The sequence below is a fragment of the Castor canadensis genome, chromosome X (genome assembly GCF_047511655.1).
Source record: "Castor canadensis chromosome X, mCasCan1.hap1v2, whole genome shotgun sequence".
Lineage (NCBI taxonomy): Eukaryota > Metazoa > Chordata > Mammalia > Rodentia > Castoridae > Castor > Castor canadensis.
In genome coordinates this window covers 118709146-118727959 of record NC_133405.1, presented here as the reverse complement: position 1 = coordinate 118727959, position 18814 = coordinate 118709146, and the positions used below count along the sequence as shown (strand labels likewise).

Below are 18814 nucleotides of genomic sequence, written 5' to 3'. Positions count from 1 at the left end.
TTTTGCAAAGCTGGGGAGCATGCATGGCTGGGGAGTTTGCAGGGCTGGGGAGCACAGCCCAGCGAGATGGAGCTCCTGCAGGGCTGTGCTGGTCTTTGGAGCATGGTGGCCAGATCAGAGATCGTGCAGGGATGTGGAGCATGGCTCAGAGAGGTGGAGCTCCTGCTGGGCTGTGCAGGCCTTGGGAGCCTGGTGGGCAAAGCAGAGATCGTGCAGCTCTGGAGAGTTTGGCCCAGAGACATGGAGCTCCTGCTGGGCTGTGCCAGCGGATATTAGAAGCATGGTGGGCAGAGCAGAGATCGTTCGGGGCTGGGGACCACAGCCCAGCAAGACGGAGCTCCTGCAGGGCTTTGCAGTACTTGGGAGCCTTGGCAGTCAAGTGGAGATCGTGCAGGGCTGGGGACCACAGCCCAGTGTGATGGAGTTCCTGCAGGGCTGTGCAGGCCTGGGGGGGGGCGTGGCCTGGCAGAGAGCATAGGTGTCTGTGGATCCCTGGCCTTAAGAGCTCATCCACAGAGATCCTGCTGGTCTGAGGGGTGGGAGTTTGGGGTAGCACAGCCCTGGTGGGGCAAAGGAGCAGGGCCAGAAGATTGGAGATCCCATGGTGTATGGAGCAGCATCTCTGCAGGCCTATGGAGAGGGGCTTGGCATGCAGCGCCTGCTATTCTTTTAGTGTATGGTGGTATGGAGAGGCCTCCCACGAGCTAGGGGTTTGGAGTGCTGATGTTTCAGCTCTCCCTGGTGTTTTACCTCATTCAAGCAAGTCTCCAGCTTCCTATCAAAGTTCCTGGATCATGGAAGTCAGAAAGTCTGTGGCCGTGTTCTGGTCACCATCTTGGATCCTCCCCTGCACTTGTGTATTGCAACCCACATTGGTTCATCTCTACCATAACTTCTCACTGCTTCCTGATCTCCTTCCCACAGTGGCCTCTACTAGATTAAGATTGCTTCATTTGCTCCTCTACAGTGAGCATATTAACCACATTCAAGTTTTAGGTTTCCTTCTCTTTCCCTATTCCTCCTATGCACATTCTCCCCTTTCTATGTGACCCATGTCCAAAAATATTACTGCAAATGTTTGGGGTCCATAATAAGCATATGAGGGAGAACATGCAAATTTTGGCCTTCTGAGCCTGACTCACTTCGCTTAAGATGATGTTCTCCAGTTCCATCCATTTACTTGCAAATGATAAGATTTCATTGTTTTCATGGCTGTGTAAATTTCCATTGTGTATAAATACCACATTTTCTTAATCCATTAGTCAGTAGTGGGGCATCTTTGTTGTTTCCTCAACTTGGCTATTGTGAATAGTGCTGCAATAAACATGGGTGTACCTCTAGAGTAATTCCTTTGGGTATATCCCCAAGAGTGGTTGCTGGATCAAATGGGAGGTCTATGTTTAGATTTTTTAAAAGCCTCCAAATTTTTTTTCCAGAGTGGTTGTACTAGTTTACATTCCCACCAGCAGTGTATAAGGGTTCCTTTTTTTCCACCTCCTCACCAACACCTGCTTTTGGTGGTGTTTCTAATTATGGCTATTCTAATGGGGTGAGGGGGAATCTTAGTGTTGCTTTGATTTTCATTTCCTTTATGGCTAGAGATGGTGAGCATTTTTTCATGTGTTTTTTGGCTGTTTGAATTTGTCTTTTTGAGAAAATTCTGTTAAGTTCACTTGCCCATTTCTTACTGGTTCGTTAGTTTTGGAAGAGTTTCATTTTTTGAGTTCCCTGTATATTTAGGTTATCAGTCCTTTGTCTGATGTGTAGCTGGCAAATATTTTCTCCCACTCACTGGGTGCTCTCTTCAGCTTAGAGACCATTTCTTTGGTTGAGCAGAAGCTTTTTAGTTTTATAAGGTCCCATTTGTCTATGTTTTCTCTTAGTTGCTGAGCTGCTGGCATTCCATTGAGGAAGTCCTTGCCTATATCTATTATTTCCAAGTATTTCCTACTCTTTCCTGTATCAACTTTAGAGTTTGGGGTATGATATTAAGGTCCTTGATACATTTTGAGTTAATACTAGAACAGGGTGATAAACATATATCTAATTTCAGTTTTTTCATACTGCTAACCAGTTTTCCCAACAGTTTTTGTTGAAGAGGCTGTATTTTCTCAATCATGTATTTTTAACACCTTTGTCAAAAATAAGTTGGGCATAGTTGTGTGCATTCATATCTGGGTCCTCTATTTTGTTCCACTGGTCTTCATGTCTGTTTTTATGCCAGTACCATGTTGTTTTTATTGCTATTGCCTTGTAATATAATTTGAAGTCAAGTATTGTGGTTCCTCCAGCATTGTTCTTTTTGCTGAGTATTGCCTTTGCTACTCGTGGCCTCTGGTGTCTCCAAATAAATTTAATGGTAGATTTTTCAATCTCTTTGATGAATATCATTGGGATTTTCATGGGAATTGAATTAAACATGTTGAATGCTTTTGGTAGTATAGCCATTTTTACTATGTTGATTCTACCTATCCATGAATATGGGAGATCTCTCCACCTTCTGTAGTCTTCCTCAATCTCTTTCTTCAGAAGTTTATAGTTTTCCTTGTAGAAGTCATTCACATCTTTTGTTAAGTTTAATTCCTAAGTATTTGGCTTTTTTTGAAGCTATTGTAAATAGAATTGTTTTTATATATTCTTTCTCATTTTGTTCATTATTAATGTATAGAAAAGCTAATGATTTTTATAAGTTAATTTTGTATCCTGCCACTTGGATATAGCTATTGATGGTGTCTAGGGGTCTTTGGGTAGAGTTTTTTGGGTATTTAAGGTATAGGATCATATCATCTGCAAATAGGGATATTTTGACAGTTTCTTTACCTATTTGTATTCCTTTTATTTCTTCTTCTTGCCTTATTGCTCTGGGTAGGAATTCCAGTACTATATTGAATAGAAGTGGGGATAGTGGTCATCCTTGTCTTGTTCCTGATTTTTGAGGGAATGCTTTCAGTTTTTCCCTATTAAGTATAATGTTTGCTGTATGTTTGTCATATATAGCTTTAGTAATGTTGAGGTACATTCCTTCTACTCCTAGTTTTCTTGAAATGGTCTTGGATCATATCAAAGGCTTTTTCTACATCTATTGAGATGATCAAGTTGTTTTTTTCTTTGATTCTGTTAATGTGCTGTGTTACATTTATTGATTTGCATATGTTGAACCATCCCTGCATTCCTCGGATGAAGCCAACTTGGTGGTGATGAATGATCTTTTTGATGTGTTGTTGGATTCAGCTTGCCATTATTTTATTGGGTATTTTTGCATCATGTTCATTAAGGAGATTGGCCTATAATTCTCCTTTTTGGAGGTGCCTTTGCCTGGTTTTGGGATAAGTGTAATACTGGCTTCATAAAATGTATTAGGCAGTTTGCCTTCCCTTTCTTTAAAGGTCTGTATAATTCAGCAGAGAATCCATCAGGTCCTGGACTATTCTTTCTAGGGAGACTTTTTATTGCTGCTTCAACTTCATTTTGTGCTATAGATCTATTCAGGTAATTAATGTCCTCTTGGTTCATTTATGGATGACTATAAGTATCTAGAAATCTTTCCATTTCTTCAAGATTTTCATATTAAGACACCTAAAAAACTAGCTAGCATTTGTTGCCCTTAATGCAGACAAACTAAAGCAGATACCTTAAAAGCAACTGAGGCCAATAGGAAAAGGGACCAGGAACTAGAGAAAAGGTTAGATCAAAAAGAATTAACCTAGAAGGTAACACACACTCACAGGAAATCAATGTGAGTCAATGCCCTGTATAGCTATCCTTATCTCAACCAGCAAAAACCCTTGTTCCTTGCTATTATTGCTTATACTCTCTCTACAACAAAATTAGAAATAAGGGCAAAATAGTTTCTGCTGGGTATTGAGGGGGTGGGGGGAGAGGGAGGGGGCAAAGTGGGTGATAAGGGAGGGGGTGGGGGCACGGGGGAGAAATGACCCAAGCCTTGTATGCACATATGAATAATAAAAGAAAAAAAAAGAATTTCATATTTATTGCAATTTAGGTTCTCAAAGTAGTCTCTGATGATTTCCTGGACTTCCATGGTGTTTATTGTTATCTCCCCTTTTGCATTCCTGATTTTACTGATTTGAGTTTTTTTTCTCTTCTCATTTTAGTCAGGTTTGCCAAGGATCTGTCAATCATCTTGTTTATTTTTTCAAAGAACCAACTTTTTGTTCCATTAATTCTTTGTATTTTTTTTGTTTCTATTTCATTGATTTCAGCTCTTATTTTTATTATTTCTCTCCTTCTGTTTGTTCTTGGATTTGCTTGTTCTTGTTTTTCTAGGATATTGAGATGTAACATTACGTCATTGATATGAGATCTTTCTGTCTTTTTAATATACGCATTCATGGCTATAAACTTTCCTCTCAGGACTGCCTTTGCTGTGTCCCATAGGTTCTGGCAGGTTGTGCTTTCATTTTCATTAAATTCCAGGAACCTTTTAATTTCCTATTTTATTTCATCAATGACCCATTGGTCATTGAGCAATGTGTTGTTCAGTTTCCAGCTGCTTGAACTTTTTTGTTATTATTTTTGTTGTTGAGCTCTAGTTTTAATGCATTATGATCAGATAGAAAGCATGGTATTATTTCTATTTTCTTATATTTGCTGAAGTTTGCTTTGTGCCCTAGGATATGATCAATTTTGGAGAAGGTTCCATGGGCTGCTGAGAAAAATGTATATTGTGTAGAAGTTGGATGAAATGTTCTAAAGACATCAACTAGGTCCATTTGCTCTAGGTATGTTTTAGGTCTAAGATTTCTTTATTGATTTTTTTGTTTTGATGACCTATCTATTGGTGATGGGAGGTATTAAAGTCTGCCACTACCACTGTGTTGGAGTTCATATTTGTTTTTAGGTCCTTCAGGATATGTTTGATGAAATTGGGTGTGTTGATGTTGGGTACATATAGGTTGATAATTGTTATTGTCTTTTGATATAGTTCCCCATTAATTAGTATGGAATGTCCTTCCTTGTCTCGTTTGATCAGTGTAGGTTTGAAGTCTATTTTGTCTGAGATAAGTATTGCTACTCCTGCCTGTTTTCAGGGACCACTGGCTTGGTAAATCTTCTTCCAGCCTTTCACCCTAAGCCTATGCTTATTTTTATTGATGAAATGGGTCTCCTGTAAGCAACAAATTGTTGGATCTTCCTTTTTAATCCAGTTTCTCAAATGGGGTAATTAAGTCCGTTAACATTGACTATTAGTATTGATAGGTACATGGTGATTCCTGTCATTTAGTTGTCTCAGTTGTTTAAGGGTTTGATTGTGTGTAGCTAAATCAATGTTACTCTCTACTCTCTTGCCTTTTCTTCTCCTGTGGTTTTGTACTGCCTGTCCTTTCATGGTTATGTTGGCTTTCACTTTCTACATGTAGAATCCCTTGAAGAATCTTTTGTAAAGGTGGCTTTGTAGTCATATATTGTTTTAGTTTCTGCTTATCATGGAAGGTTTTTATTGCTCCACCTATTTTGAATGATAGTTTTGCTGGTTTGAGTATCCTAGGGTTGAAGTTATTTTCATTCAGTGCATGGAAGACCTCACCCCATGCTCTTCTTCCTTTTAATGTTTCTGTTGAGAAATCTGCTGTAATTTTTATGGGATTACCTTTGTAAGTTACTTGTTTTTTCTCTCTTACAGCCTTCAATATTCTTTTTCCATTTTCTTTGCTTGTTGTTTTAATGATAATATGTTGTGGAGTAGTTCTATTTTAGTCAAGTCTGTTTGGTGTCCTGGAGGCTTCCTGTACCTGAGTTGGCATATTTTTTTCTAGGTTTTGGAAATTTTCTGTTATTATTTTGTTAAATATATTATGAATTCCTTTTGTTTGCATGTCTTCTTTCTTCAATGCCCATGTTTCTCAGGTTTGGTATTTTGACGGAGTTGTTGAATTCTTGCATGTTCCTTTAACAGGTGTTGAGCTGTCTAAGTACTTCTTCAGTTTTTCCTTTAATTACCATTTAATCATTGAGTTCTGAGATTCTGTCTTTGGCTTGTTTTAGTCTGCTGGATTGGCCTTCCATTTTGTTTTGCATTTCTGGTTCGTTCTTTTTTCTGAGATCTTCCATACCCTGGGTCACTTCCTCTTTAATATTGTCTGTTTTCATCCTGAGTTCATTTATCTCTCTATTTATGGTGTTCTTTGTTTCGCTTTGGTGTTTATACAGTGCTTCTATAGTTTCTTTTATTTGTTCTTGTGCTGTCTCAAATTCTCTATTTTTGTTGTCTTGGTATTTCTTGAGTGTATCCTGTTTGTTTTGGTTGACCATATCCAGTATCCTTTCTATAAAATTCTCATTGATTACTTGTAGGATTTCTTCTTTCACGTTGTTCTTGTGGTCTTTGTTGGGTTCCTTGTCATAGCTTATCTTTGTTTCATTGGAGTCTGAATCTGTGCCTCTGTTTTTTTCATTTCCCTCTGTTTCCTGTACTAATTTGTTAGTGGGGGGAAAATGGTTTCTATCTTTTTTCCATCTTCCCATAATTCCACTTGCTGCTGTTATTGTCCTTGTACTGTGTGCTATTTGGTATTGTGTAGCTAGTAATAGTAAAAATCATGGTATCTAGAGTGGAAGGGTAAGAGGAGAAAGAAAGCAAAGAAAAAAAAGAAAGGAGAAGGAAAAAAAGATACAGAGCCAAAGAAATAAACAGGGAGAGATAGTGTACTAATCAGCAGTGAGCTAAACAGGCATTAGAGAGACAGAGAAAGAGGAAAAAAAAAAAAAAAAAACCCGGGTTCAAATGCAATAGTTTCGGCCTTAATAGTTCTGTTTCTGGTGTTACTTCTTCAGCATCCAGTTGGTGTTTGAGTAGTAGTTCTTTCATTGTCACATCAAAGGAAAAAGAACAGAAAAGGTATCTAAAACTATAAAAGAATAAAAGTTTCGGGTCCAGAAACAATGCCGTTTCAGTCTTAGTCATTGTGGTATTGTTCCTTCGGCATCCAGTCTTGGTGTTGGTATTTAATCAGTAGCCCTGTGGTTATCTCAACAAGTAATTGGATCTGGAGACAGCTTGGTGAACCTTTATCTGCTCTGTTTGAGGGTGCGGCTCACCTGGCACCTACTGTTGGAAGCCTTCTCTCCAAGCACTTGGCAGTGGGGGGGGGTTCTGCCATATCTGCCTTCTCTGGCTGGCTTATTTAGAGTTCACATGGGGAAGTGCCCCTCCTCCTCTGTCTGGCGGAGTGTGCCGCTCATCAGCCTTTGTTGGAAGCCTTCCCCTCTGCAAGCTCTCTGTGGGGGCCTCCACCCCCACCTTCTGCAGCCATGTTTACTTAGAGTTTGCGTGGGGAAGTGATCCTCCCCCACTCTCCAGCAGAGCGTGCCACATGGGGAAGTGCCCCTCCCCCTTATACAGAGCTCAAGGTGCTCCACCCTCTTTGCTACATGTCTTTTTTTCAGTTCCTTGTTTATTATTCAGGTTTTTTGTCTGTGGTGTGGGGGTTAGTCTGTCCAGGGGGTTATGCTGATTTTTCTCAGGGGTGGCTATGGGAGAACCACGTGCCACTTATTGCTCACTTGTGGGTCTGCCAAGTGGGTTAGGAGCCAGTGCCTGGCAGTGCAGGAGCCCTCCTGGTTTCTCTGTATTCCATAATGTGGGGCAGCCATGTGAGGGCTGTGGGTGTGGAGGTGTCAAAGTTTTCCCTCTTCTTGGTGGTTTTTCCTCTCTAGTTGTCTCCAGCATCTCAGAAAAGTTTTTACTTTAAGGAACACATGATATCTGCTTCCTCCCTCTAGTTGCAATCTTGGAAAAACCTCCCCTTTTTTCTGCCATCATTTGTTGTTGGCGGTGTTCTTAATGATAGCTATTCTAACAAGAGTGAGGTAGAATATTAGTGTGGTTTTGACTTTCATTTCCTTTTTGGCCATGGATGGTGAGCATGTTTTCATGTGTTTTTTGGCCATTTGGACTTTTTTCTTTGAAAAAGTTCTGTTTAGTTCAGTTAAACTGCCCACTTTGTATTGGTTCAGTGAGTTTTGGGGAGTTTGGTTTTTTGAGTTCCCTGTATACTCTGGTTATTAGTCTTTTGTCTGATGTATAACTAGCAAATATTTTCTCCCTGTGTGGCTGGTCTCTTTAATTTAGAGACCATTTCTTTTTTTGTGCACAAGCTTTTTAATTTCATGTACTCCCGTTTGTCCATCCTTTCTCTTAGTTGCTGGGCAGCTTGAGTTCTACTGAGGAAGTCCTTCCCTATACCAGTTGCTTCCAGAGTGTTCCCTGCTCTTTCCTGTACTAACTGAAGGTTTCAGGGCTGACGTGAAGTTCCTTAATCCACTTTGAGTTGATATTAGTACAGGGTAATAGGCATGGATCTAGTTCAAATTTTATGCAGGCAGATAACTCTTTTTCCCAGCAGTATTTTTTGAAAAAGCTGTCTTTTCTCCATTGTATGCTTTTGGCGACTTTGTCAAAAATAAGGTGGGCATAGCTGTGTGAATTCATATCCAGGTGCTCTACTCTGTTCCACTGGTCTTCTATCTGTTTTTGTGCCAGTCCCAAACTGTTTTTATTGCTATGGCTCTGTAGTATAGTTTGAAGTCACGTAATGTGATACCTCCAGCGTTGCTTTTTTTGCTTAGTATTTCCTTGGCTATTTACATCTTTGTGTTTCCAAGTGAAAACACATTTTTCAATCCTGTGATGAAGGTCATTGGTACTTTGATGGGAATTGTATTGAACATGTAGATTGCTTTTGGTAGAATAGCCATTTTTTTACTATGTTGATTCTACCAATCCATGAGCACAGGAGATCTTCCAACCTTCTTTATTCTTCTTCAGTATCTTTATTCAGTGGTTTGTAGTTCTCCTTATAGAGGTCATTTACATTCTTTGTTAAGTTTATTGCTAGATATTTGATTTTTTGAGGCTACTGTAAATGGAATTCTTTTCCTATGTTCTTTCTCAATTTGTTCATTGTTGTATACACAGGCTACTGATTTTTGTAAGTTGGTTTGGTATCTGACTACATTGCTAAAGCTGTTTATGGTGTTTAGGAGTTCTTGAATGGAGTTTTTTTGGTCTTTGAGGTATAGGATCATGTCATCTGCAAATAAGAATACTTTGGCTATTTCTTTACCTATTTGTATTCCTTTCTTTCTTCTCCTTGCCTTATCACTTTGGCTAGGAATTCAGGACTATGTTGAATAGGAGTGGGGAGAATGGGCATCTTTGTCTTATTCCTGATTTTGGGGGAAATGGTTTCAGTTTTTCCCTATTAAATATGATGTTGGCTATAGGTTTGTCATATATAGCCTTTATAATGTTGAGGTATATTACTTCTACTCCTAGTTTTCTTAGAGCTTTTATCATGAAAGGTGTTGGATCTTATCAAAGGTTTTTTCCTCAGCTGTTGAAATGATCAAGTGGTTTTTGTCTTTGCTTCTATTTATATGCTGTATTACATTTATTGATTTGTATATGTTAAACTGTCCCTGCATCCTGGGATGAAGCCTACTTGGTCATGATGAATGAGCTTTCTGATATGTTGTTGGATTCAGTCTGCAATTATTTTATTGAGGATTTTTGCATCAATGTTCATTAAGGAGATTGGCCTGTAGTTGTCCATTTTGGATGTGTCCTTGTCTGGTTTTGGGATGAGTGTAATACTGGATCCATTGAATGAGATAGGCAGTGTTCCCTCCCTTTCTATTTTGTGGAAAAGTTTAAGGAGTGTTGGCATTAGTTCTTCTTTAAAGGTCTGGTAGAATTCAGCAGAGAATCCATCAAGTTCTGTACTTTTTCTCTTTGGGAGACTCTATTGCTGCTTCAATTTCATTACATGTTATAGATCTGTTTACATGGTTAATATCCTCTTGGTTCAGTTTTGGATCATCATAAGTATCTAGCAATTTGTCCATTTCTTTAAGATTTTGCAATTTATTGGAATATAGGTTCTCAAAGTAGTCTCTGATGATTCCCTGGATTTCCTTGGAGTTTGTTGTTGTCTCACCTTTTTCATTTGTGATTTTACTAATTCGGGTCTTTTTCCTCATTATTTTAGTCAGATTTACCAGGCATTTGTCAATCTTGTTTATTTTTTCAAAGAACTGGAATTTTGTTTCATGGATTCTTTGTATGGATTTTTTCATCTCTATTTCATTAATTTTGCCCTTATTTTTATTATTTTTCTCCTTCCGCATGTTTGGTGTTTTGCTTGTTCTTGTTTTTCTAGGAGTTTGAGATGTGCATTAGGTCATTTATTTGAGTTTTTTCTGTCCTTTTAATATATGCACTCATGGCTACAAACTTTCCTCTTAGGATTGCCTTTGCTCTGTCCCGTAGGTTCTGGTAGGTGGTGTTTTCACTTTTATCAACTTCCAAGAACCTTTTGATTTCCTTTCTTATTTCTTCTATGACCCATTGATCATTGAGCAATGTGTTATTCACCCTCCGATTATTTGCATATTTTCTGCTGTTGTTTTTGTTATTGAGTTCTGGTTGTATTGTATTGTGATCAGGTAGAATGCAGGGGGTTATTTCTATTTTCTTATATTTGCTGAGGCTTGTTTTGAGCCCTAAAATATGATTTATTTTGGAGAATGTCCTATGGACTGCTGATTGTGCTGTTGTTGGAGGAAGTATTCTGTATACAGCAGTTAGGTCCTTTTGATCTATGGTGTCATTTAGTTCTAGGATTTCTTTGTTGATTTTTTGCTTGGATGACCTATCTATTGGTGATAGAGGGGTATTAAAGTCTCTCACTATTGCTGTGTTGGAGTCTATGTGTGCTTTTAAGTGTTTCAGTGTGTGTTTGATGAAATTGGGTGAATTGACATTGAAATGTCAACATATCTTAGTAATTGACACAGGATTAGAGTTAGCACATTTAGCAAATAAAAATACAAAATCTAGTTAAATTAGAATTTCAGATATCAACCAATATTTTTAATGTTTGTGTCCCAAATTATTTGTTGTTCATTTTAAATTCACATTGTTCTGGTCATTTTTTATTTTATATGGCAATTTTCAAGATCAGTGTTTCTTTGATTTATGACTTCAAAAGGAAATATCTGCTCCCTCAACTCATATCTCTAAAGTCAGTATTGTACCTGAGTTCATTTTCTCTTTTTATAATAATTTGTTAGCTCTAGTTTCATAATTCTTCCATGAAAACAAAAGATACCTTTCTTTCTGTGATCCAGAGTTTATATTTTCTTATTTACTGAGCTTCATATTTGACTAACAGATAGAGTTAGTCAAATTATCAACATAGTTTGATAATTGTTATTTCCTTTTGATGTATTGTCCCTTTTATAAATATGAACCATCCTTCTTTATTTTGTTTGGCCAATGTAGGTTTGAAGTCTACTTTGTCTGATATATGTATTGCTACTCCTGCCTGTTTTCAGGGGCCATTGGCTTAGTAAATCTTTTTCTAGCCTTTCACCTTAAGCCAGTGTTTATTTCTGTCAATAAGATGGGGCTCTTGTAAAAAACAGATTGTAGTATCTTCCTTTTTAATCCAGTTTGCCAAATGGTGTCTTTTGATGGGGGAGTTGAGTCCATTGACATTCAGTGTTAATCCAGCTGTTTACATATTATATAGAAAACCCCTTAGTGATAATATCTATAAACTGAGAATTGGGGGGGTGGTAATGATTATTTGGCTAGGTATAGAAATTTGGTTAATTTGTAAAGGTGACACAAAAAGGGTGTCAGGAAAGGGGGCTACTGTGTGGGAGAAGAGGTATGGGGGCTGCTGGGTTTTGTGCATGTTTTGGTGTGTTTCTGTTGTAATGGAGAGTGCTTATGTCAGCCATTGCAGGGGGCTAAGGTTGTGTCCCATTGGTACAGTAGACTAGTCAATAGGTGGTGAGTGTTTAGGAGGGAGGGTAGTGTGGTGGTTGGGGGAGGATGGTAGGGAGAGATGAAGATGGATCTGAGATTTGCATGAGAAGGGGCAGAGAGAGTAGTTGGGAGGGAGAGCAATGGATTATAGCACAGGAAAAGGAAGGAAAATGAAGGTGGTAAGACAAGGAAAGGAAAAATAGTGATGGTGAAGTTAATAATATAAAAAAGTCCACAACAAAAAAACCAGGTACAGGAATAACATTAGTTTTTGATGACACAAAAATTTTTACACCATAGCACAATATGTTGCCACCAAACAAAAAATATGTTCCAAAAAGAATTCTCAGTATCACATGTGTCTTCCTAAAAAATGACACATTTTTTTTTGTTTGGTGGCATGTTTCAGGGTGTGAGTGTGTGTGTAAGTATGTCCATGTGTGGCAGGAAGAGAGTTTGCCAGAACTTCATTATAGTTTTTAATATATAATGTAATGTACCTTCATACCTTCTACTTATATATCTGTGTTTTATATATGTGTACTGTATTACAAAATATTGCATGTATATGGGGAGAGAAAAGTTAATAACCTAATTATGAAATGGACAAATGAACTAAACCGAATTTTTTCAAAGGAAGAAGTCCAAATAGCTAAAAAATACATGAAAAAATGCCCACCATTCCTGGCCATAAAGGAAATGCAAATCAAAACCACACTAAAATTCCACCTCACTCCACACTAAGATTCCACCTCATTGCACAAGAAGACTACTTACTAACAACAAATTTTGGCAAGGATGCGGGGAGTGGGAAATAGGAACCCTCATACACTGCTGGTGGGAATGTAATGGAGTAGAACCACTTTGGTAAACAATATGGAGGCTTCTTAAAAACTAAACATAGATCTGCCATATGATCCATCAATAACACTCCTAGGGATATACGGAAGTTATCTGACTCAGGTTGTTACAAAGGCACCTGCACACACACCCATGTTTATTGCAGCACTATTCACAATAGCCAAGGTATGGAAACAACCAAGATGCCCCACTACTGACAAATGGATTAAGAAAATATAGTACTAGGAGACAGCACATACGGGAGGTATGGGGATTGGTAGGAAACCCAAAACAGGAAAGTATTTGATGTTCTCACTACAGAGGATCTAATACAGAAACCTTAAAGTGACAGAGGTCAATATGGGAAGGGGATCAGGAACCAGTGAAAAGGTCAGGTAGAGATGAATCAACTTTGGTTGTAACACATTTGTACATGGAAGCAATGTTAAGAATCTCTCTGTATAGCTATCCTTATCTCAACTAGCAAAAACACTTTGTTTTTCTTATTATTGCTTATGTCTTCTCTTCAACAAAATTAGAGATAAGGGCAGAACAAGTTCTGCCTGGAAGCAAGGAGGGAGTGTGGAGGGAAAGGTAGGGGACTGGGAGCAAGGGGGAGGAATAGCCCAAACAATGTATGCACATGTGAATAAATGAATTAAAAAATTTTTTAAACAGGAACAATCTAAAGAAAGAAAAGGAAAATGTGGTACTTATACAAAGTGGAATTTTTTTCAGCCACAAAGAAAAATGAAACTTTGTCATTCACAGGTAAATGGATGGAACTGGAGAACATGATCTTAAGTGAAGTTAGTCAGGCACAGAAGGTCATTAATCGCATGTTCTCCCTCATATGCAGATTATAGACATAAAACAAACGCAGTAATATTATTGGACATGGGTCACACACTAAGGGGAGACTGCATATTGGAGGCATAGGGAAAGGGAAGGAAAACCAAAAACTTGAATGTGATTGATGTGCTCACTGTATAGGAATGAATAAAGTAATCTTAAACTGGCAGAGGTCACTATGGGAAGGGGACCGGGAAGTATGAAGAGGTCTGGTAGAGATGAATCAATTTGGGGTGTAATACACATATGCATGGAAACAACACAAGGAATCCCCCTGAACAGCAATCTTTATCTCAAACTAGCAAAAATGACATGTTTTTCTTATTATATTTTGTTTTTTCTTCTACAAAATCAGAGAACAGGAGGATGGAAGAGGTTCTGACCGTAGGCAGGGCGGCAGGAGGAGGTGGCCCAAATAATGTACACACATGTGAGTAAATGCAAAAATGATAAAAATAAATTTAAAAATTTATATTTGACTTGAAAAAAATCACATTTACTTCAGTTTACAATTAAGAAGAAAGAGATATTGCTTGTAGATATCATATTACTTTAACAGAATTATCTAGTGGAGGCCTTTTATTGTTTTGTTTCATTTGTATATGTTAAGTGTATGCTTCCACTTCTTTGCATTTAAAAAAGACAGAAGGCTGCATTCATTCTAATTTATATTTTTAAATAAATCTGTTTAGATTTAGCAATAATAGTTTACTGACAGATATTTTTATTAAACCAGCTTCATATCATTATATGTAATCACTCCAGTAGAAAAGATCTCATGGTGTTCAACAATTTTTAAATCAAGTCTGGAAAAAAATCTGTTATGTAATTACTGTTATAGAAGATTCTTTTCATTCATTAAACATTTAAACAGTATGTACAAGATATTGAAAGTAATTCATAGGAAAATTAAGATCAGAAGCAATTAGTTTCAGCCACCAGTGCAAAACATTTTTCCCATCTATAACTCAAGTCTCAAATAGGATATATTTATATTAGGATAATAAAAATGGTTCTCTTGTATTCTTGTTTAGTTTCCTGATTTAAACAAGAATGTTTTGTTCATATTTTGCAGAATAGAGGATTCTGGATATTTTCATTCTATTTCTCAACAAGCATGAGTCATATACTACCAGCTTCAGAAGTGATATTTCTAAATCCTGGTACTATATAAACAGATCAACAAAATAACCTATTAAAACTAGAAATATTTAACCATTTGGTGGGGGAAAGTTTTAAAGATCCCTCACCACACTGAATTTTAATAGATAATTTTCAGTTCTCAATTCAAATATTGACTGCAATTAATTTGACAAATTAATACATACAGATGTTAAAATTGTCAGATACAGAAGGTATATGTGACTTATGTTCTTATTTTATAACTTAAGTGAATTTAAATACTGAACTTTTTTGGAATATAGCACACTATTTTTAACCATGATGTTAACTTTTTTAAAACTTAAATTTCCAAAACTTAAACTTTTATCCATTAAATAATATTTTTCAAATTAAACTTAAATTTGAAAGAATCTTAAAATGTTTACTTCATGCTCTTCTATAGGAACAGGAAGTGATCTGTAGAGAATGTTACTTGCTATGTGATAAGAATATATATTGTAAGAAATATAGGCAAGCTACCAATCAGAAGCAAAAATGTAACTATTGGAAGAACATCAGGAAGCTCGCAGCTGACAGGAAGGCCAAAAAATAAGACTAGTAAAATAACAAGCACAAAGATAGGCAGTTTTTTATTAATCTAAATTCAAGACACATGAAAAATCTGACTAGGATACTGCTACATTTACATCAAATAATTTCTTGACTTTCTCTGGCTTCTTTATTATGCCTTCCAGTTTAAGAGTGACAGATCAGGACACCCTAATTACCAAGCCTATGTCTAGTGCTTGCCTGATGGCTTATTTGAAGAAAAAAGAATCAATATTGACCATCCTGACTTTTAGAGTGGAAACAGAATCCTCTGCTCAGTTGGAAATTGCCACCCTCACTCAAAAAAAATGGTTGTTCAGATGTCAAGTACAAAAAATAATAACACTCATGCTATAAATTTGCAAATATACAAATCTATCATCCTCTCATTTAAATTTCAAAAACCAGTGACTATGTTTATTTACTTCAAATAATAGTAAGTCACAATCTTTAGGTGATGCCTCGGTATTAGGCAATGATTTTGTAATAGTATTCTAAAGTGCACCATTATTATGTATCCTATTTATACTACAAAGAGAAGATTAAAAAGGCTGATTATTTAAAATATCTTCCAGTACATGACGCAGCAAGTAGGGTAGGAAACTAAAGCAAAAGAGTGTATTCTCTATTTTTGTAGGATTTTAAGTATTTATAATGTTTCTTTTTATCCATTCTATTTTTCTGTTTCTGCAGCCACATCCATCTAAGAGTTGGCTAGGCATATGTATCTATTTCTGAGGCCTCTGTTTGTCCTGCATAGAGTTACAGTAGTTTTTCATTATTACTTACTGCCAGACAATGTAGCATGAGGAATGACTCCAGGGAATCACTTGAGTTTCATAAATGCTTCTTTTTTTACCTTCGTTGTGCATCAGAAACTTTATTTTTCCTTAATAATTTCAGATCAATTACTACAAATAGCATTGTACCTTCTCCTCCTGTCTCCAATTTTTTTCTTTTCTCTTATCCTACATGCCTGTTTATCCAATAACATTAAGAACCATGTGTCAAATTACTCATAGTTTAAGATAAATATTATATTCCACAGTGGAAACATGTGTTTTAGGATTCTCAAATGGGAGTCTAGATGTATGAAAATCTGAGGTAAAACTGAGTCACTAGATCTAATCATGAAAATCACCATGTTAATTTCCTCTTATTTATTATTTATCTCATCAATGTTGGCCAGGGACAATCAGTGACTTTTGTTATTCAGTTATTGAGATCTTACTTGGCATTCTATAAGACAATGCAGCCATATCCCTTTCAGTTCCTTGATTATGCACTTAAATAGTATGCCATTAGTGTCTGTTCTAAATTGATCTTGAGACTTACTTCAGGCCATCTTTTCTTATAGAAAATGGCCATTTGAAATTTTGCCCTTGGTGAAGATATTACCTTTTGATAGCATCCTTTAAGTCCAAATCTATCAAATATAACATGTCAACTTGTGACATGAGGTCAGCAAATAATGCAGAAACATCTGTAACTCATTGTAGAAATCTCCACATGAGCCTGCTGTGTGGTTCAGGCCTATAACGCCAGCACTAAGGAGGCTGAGGTAGGAGGATCATGGGATCATTAGTTGAAGGCCAGGCTGAGCTACATAGCAAAACTCTTTCTCAAAAAGAAAAAAAAAAGATGACAAAAGAAGGGCTGCACTTGGCCTTATGAGCTAAGAAGAAAGCCAAGATAATTGCAGGGGTGCAGGGAGTCTGAGTCTCAGAATTTGGATGAACCCAGCCCTGCCGCTGTGCAGCAGCCCATTGACCCTGTATCACCGACTATGGCCATCATGCCTGAGCCTGTGTGGGCTCACACTGGGGACAAGAATGCCACCAAAGCAGCTGATGATGAGCCTAAGTACGAGAATGATCAGGTCTTTGGCATTGGAGAGCTAGTAGAGAAGAAATTGTGGGGCTTCTTCTGGTGGTCAGGACAAATGTTGGATGACTTGTTGGAGATAACACATTAATGTAATTCTGAGACAATAAGTTCTCAGTGGTGTGTGTTGAGAAGCTGATGCACCTGAGCTCTTACTGCAGTGTGTTCCACCAGGCCATCTACACAAAAGCAATTTATGAAGTCCTGCAGATGGCCAGAAGACCTTCCCCTCCTGCCATGACAATGATGATAGTAACACTGTCAAGGTCATTGAGGTGCAGAATAAGCAGAAGATCCAATGGGCTCTTGGGGGGTGTGTCCCAGACCTCTGGGTATGAATGATAGAATGATAGAATATATATATATGTATATATTGTTATTAACTACTGTACAACCCAACTGCATAATGGTGCTTTAAAACAGCCAGATGAGCGTCCATCTGGCCTGATGTGCAAAGAGTTTTAACCACGGATGGAGAAAGGGATTCAGTACAAGGACTTCTTTTCTAGTGGGTTTTTTTTCTATTCTCAATTTTTGAAAAACTGAAGGAGGAGCATTGAGAAATGTTTTTTTCCCACTTCTCCCTGCCTAGGAAGTTGGGATCTGAAGAAACTGACAATGGAGTTCATCTAGACTCATGCAATAACCATTGAATTTTTTCTAAGAAGAGTCCCTTAACAAGATGGCAGGCTAAAGAGTTTCATACCAGATTTCTCAGATTAGCCAAGATGAGAGCTGCTTTTTGTAGGCTGAGAAAAAAAAAAGAGTGTGGGAAGGTGACAGTTGAAAACCCCAATAGAACAAATTTTTAAAAGCATACAAAAAAAAGAAATCAAAGAAAAATTCTCATGAAAATATAGGTTATAAAGGTTTGGCAATATGGTAGGAATCAGCATTTCCAGTGTTTAAATCATCCTATTCATAATATTAGATATTAGAGTATTCTTGGCTACACCCAACCTCAAAACTGATTTTGTTGACTCAAAAGCAAACATTTAGTTTATATTGAGCAGATCAGTTTACATGGTCACTTGTTATTCCTTTGTCAGGGGACACAGATTTCATAAAGAAATGCCATACCATCTTCATGATTATATATATTATTCACAATTATGTATATAAATACATACATATATTCATATATAACATATATACCTATAATCATGAAGAGTGTATGACCTTTCTAGAAAATGCTATGATTTTCTTATGAAGTCTTACTATAATCTTCATATATCTAGCAAAATTATTTTCAGTAATATTGAATATAATATATTAAATATAATGACCAAATAAAGGGTCTACTTACAAGCTGGAAAGCATTTTCTGGAGTTAACTCAAAGCACCCTTTGTATTAACTCAGTCTAGATTGTTATTGAATATGAAATCAAAGGAGGATTAGTAAATTTTGTTTTTTTCTTCTTAGCATTAGAACTTTTAATCTGTCCTTTACTTTGAAGTAATTAGTTTAATTTGGTCTGGCCATCTCTGCTTTTCCCCTAACAGCAGTTAGGTTTACCTCTTAAGAAGGGGGATAGAGAGTGCAAAGTATGGGGCAGGGACTTGGTAGGCAGGTTAAATTAGGGGAAGTGAACTTAGTGGAACGTACTCAGAAGCAAGATAAATAGGCCATGGAGAATACTGAATCTACTCCAGGAAACCACATATGATTGAAACAGAACCAATCTGAAACACACAGAAAAAGCATACATAGCAGGTGATTTGAACAGGCAA

The 18814-nt window shown here is 37.1% G+C and overlaps 1 pseudogene; it reads left to right on the top strand.

Annotated features, from left to right (window-relative positions):
- The first annotated feature begins 280 nt into the window (after window positions 1–280).
- On the top strand, window positions 281–17421 carry LOC141419502 (DNA (cytosine-5)-methyltransferase 3A pseudogene; annotated as a pseudogene).
- Window positions 17422–18814: the final 1393 nt, after the last annotated feature.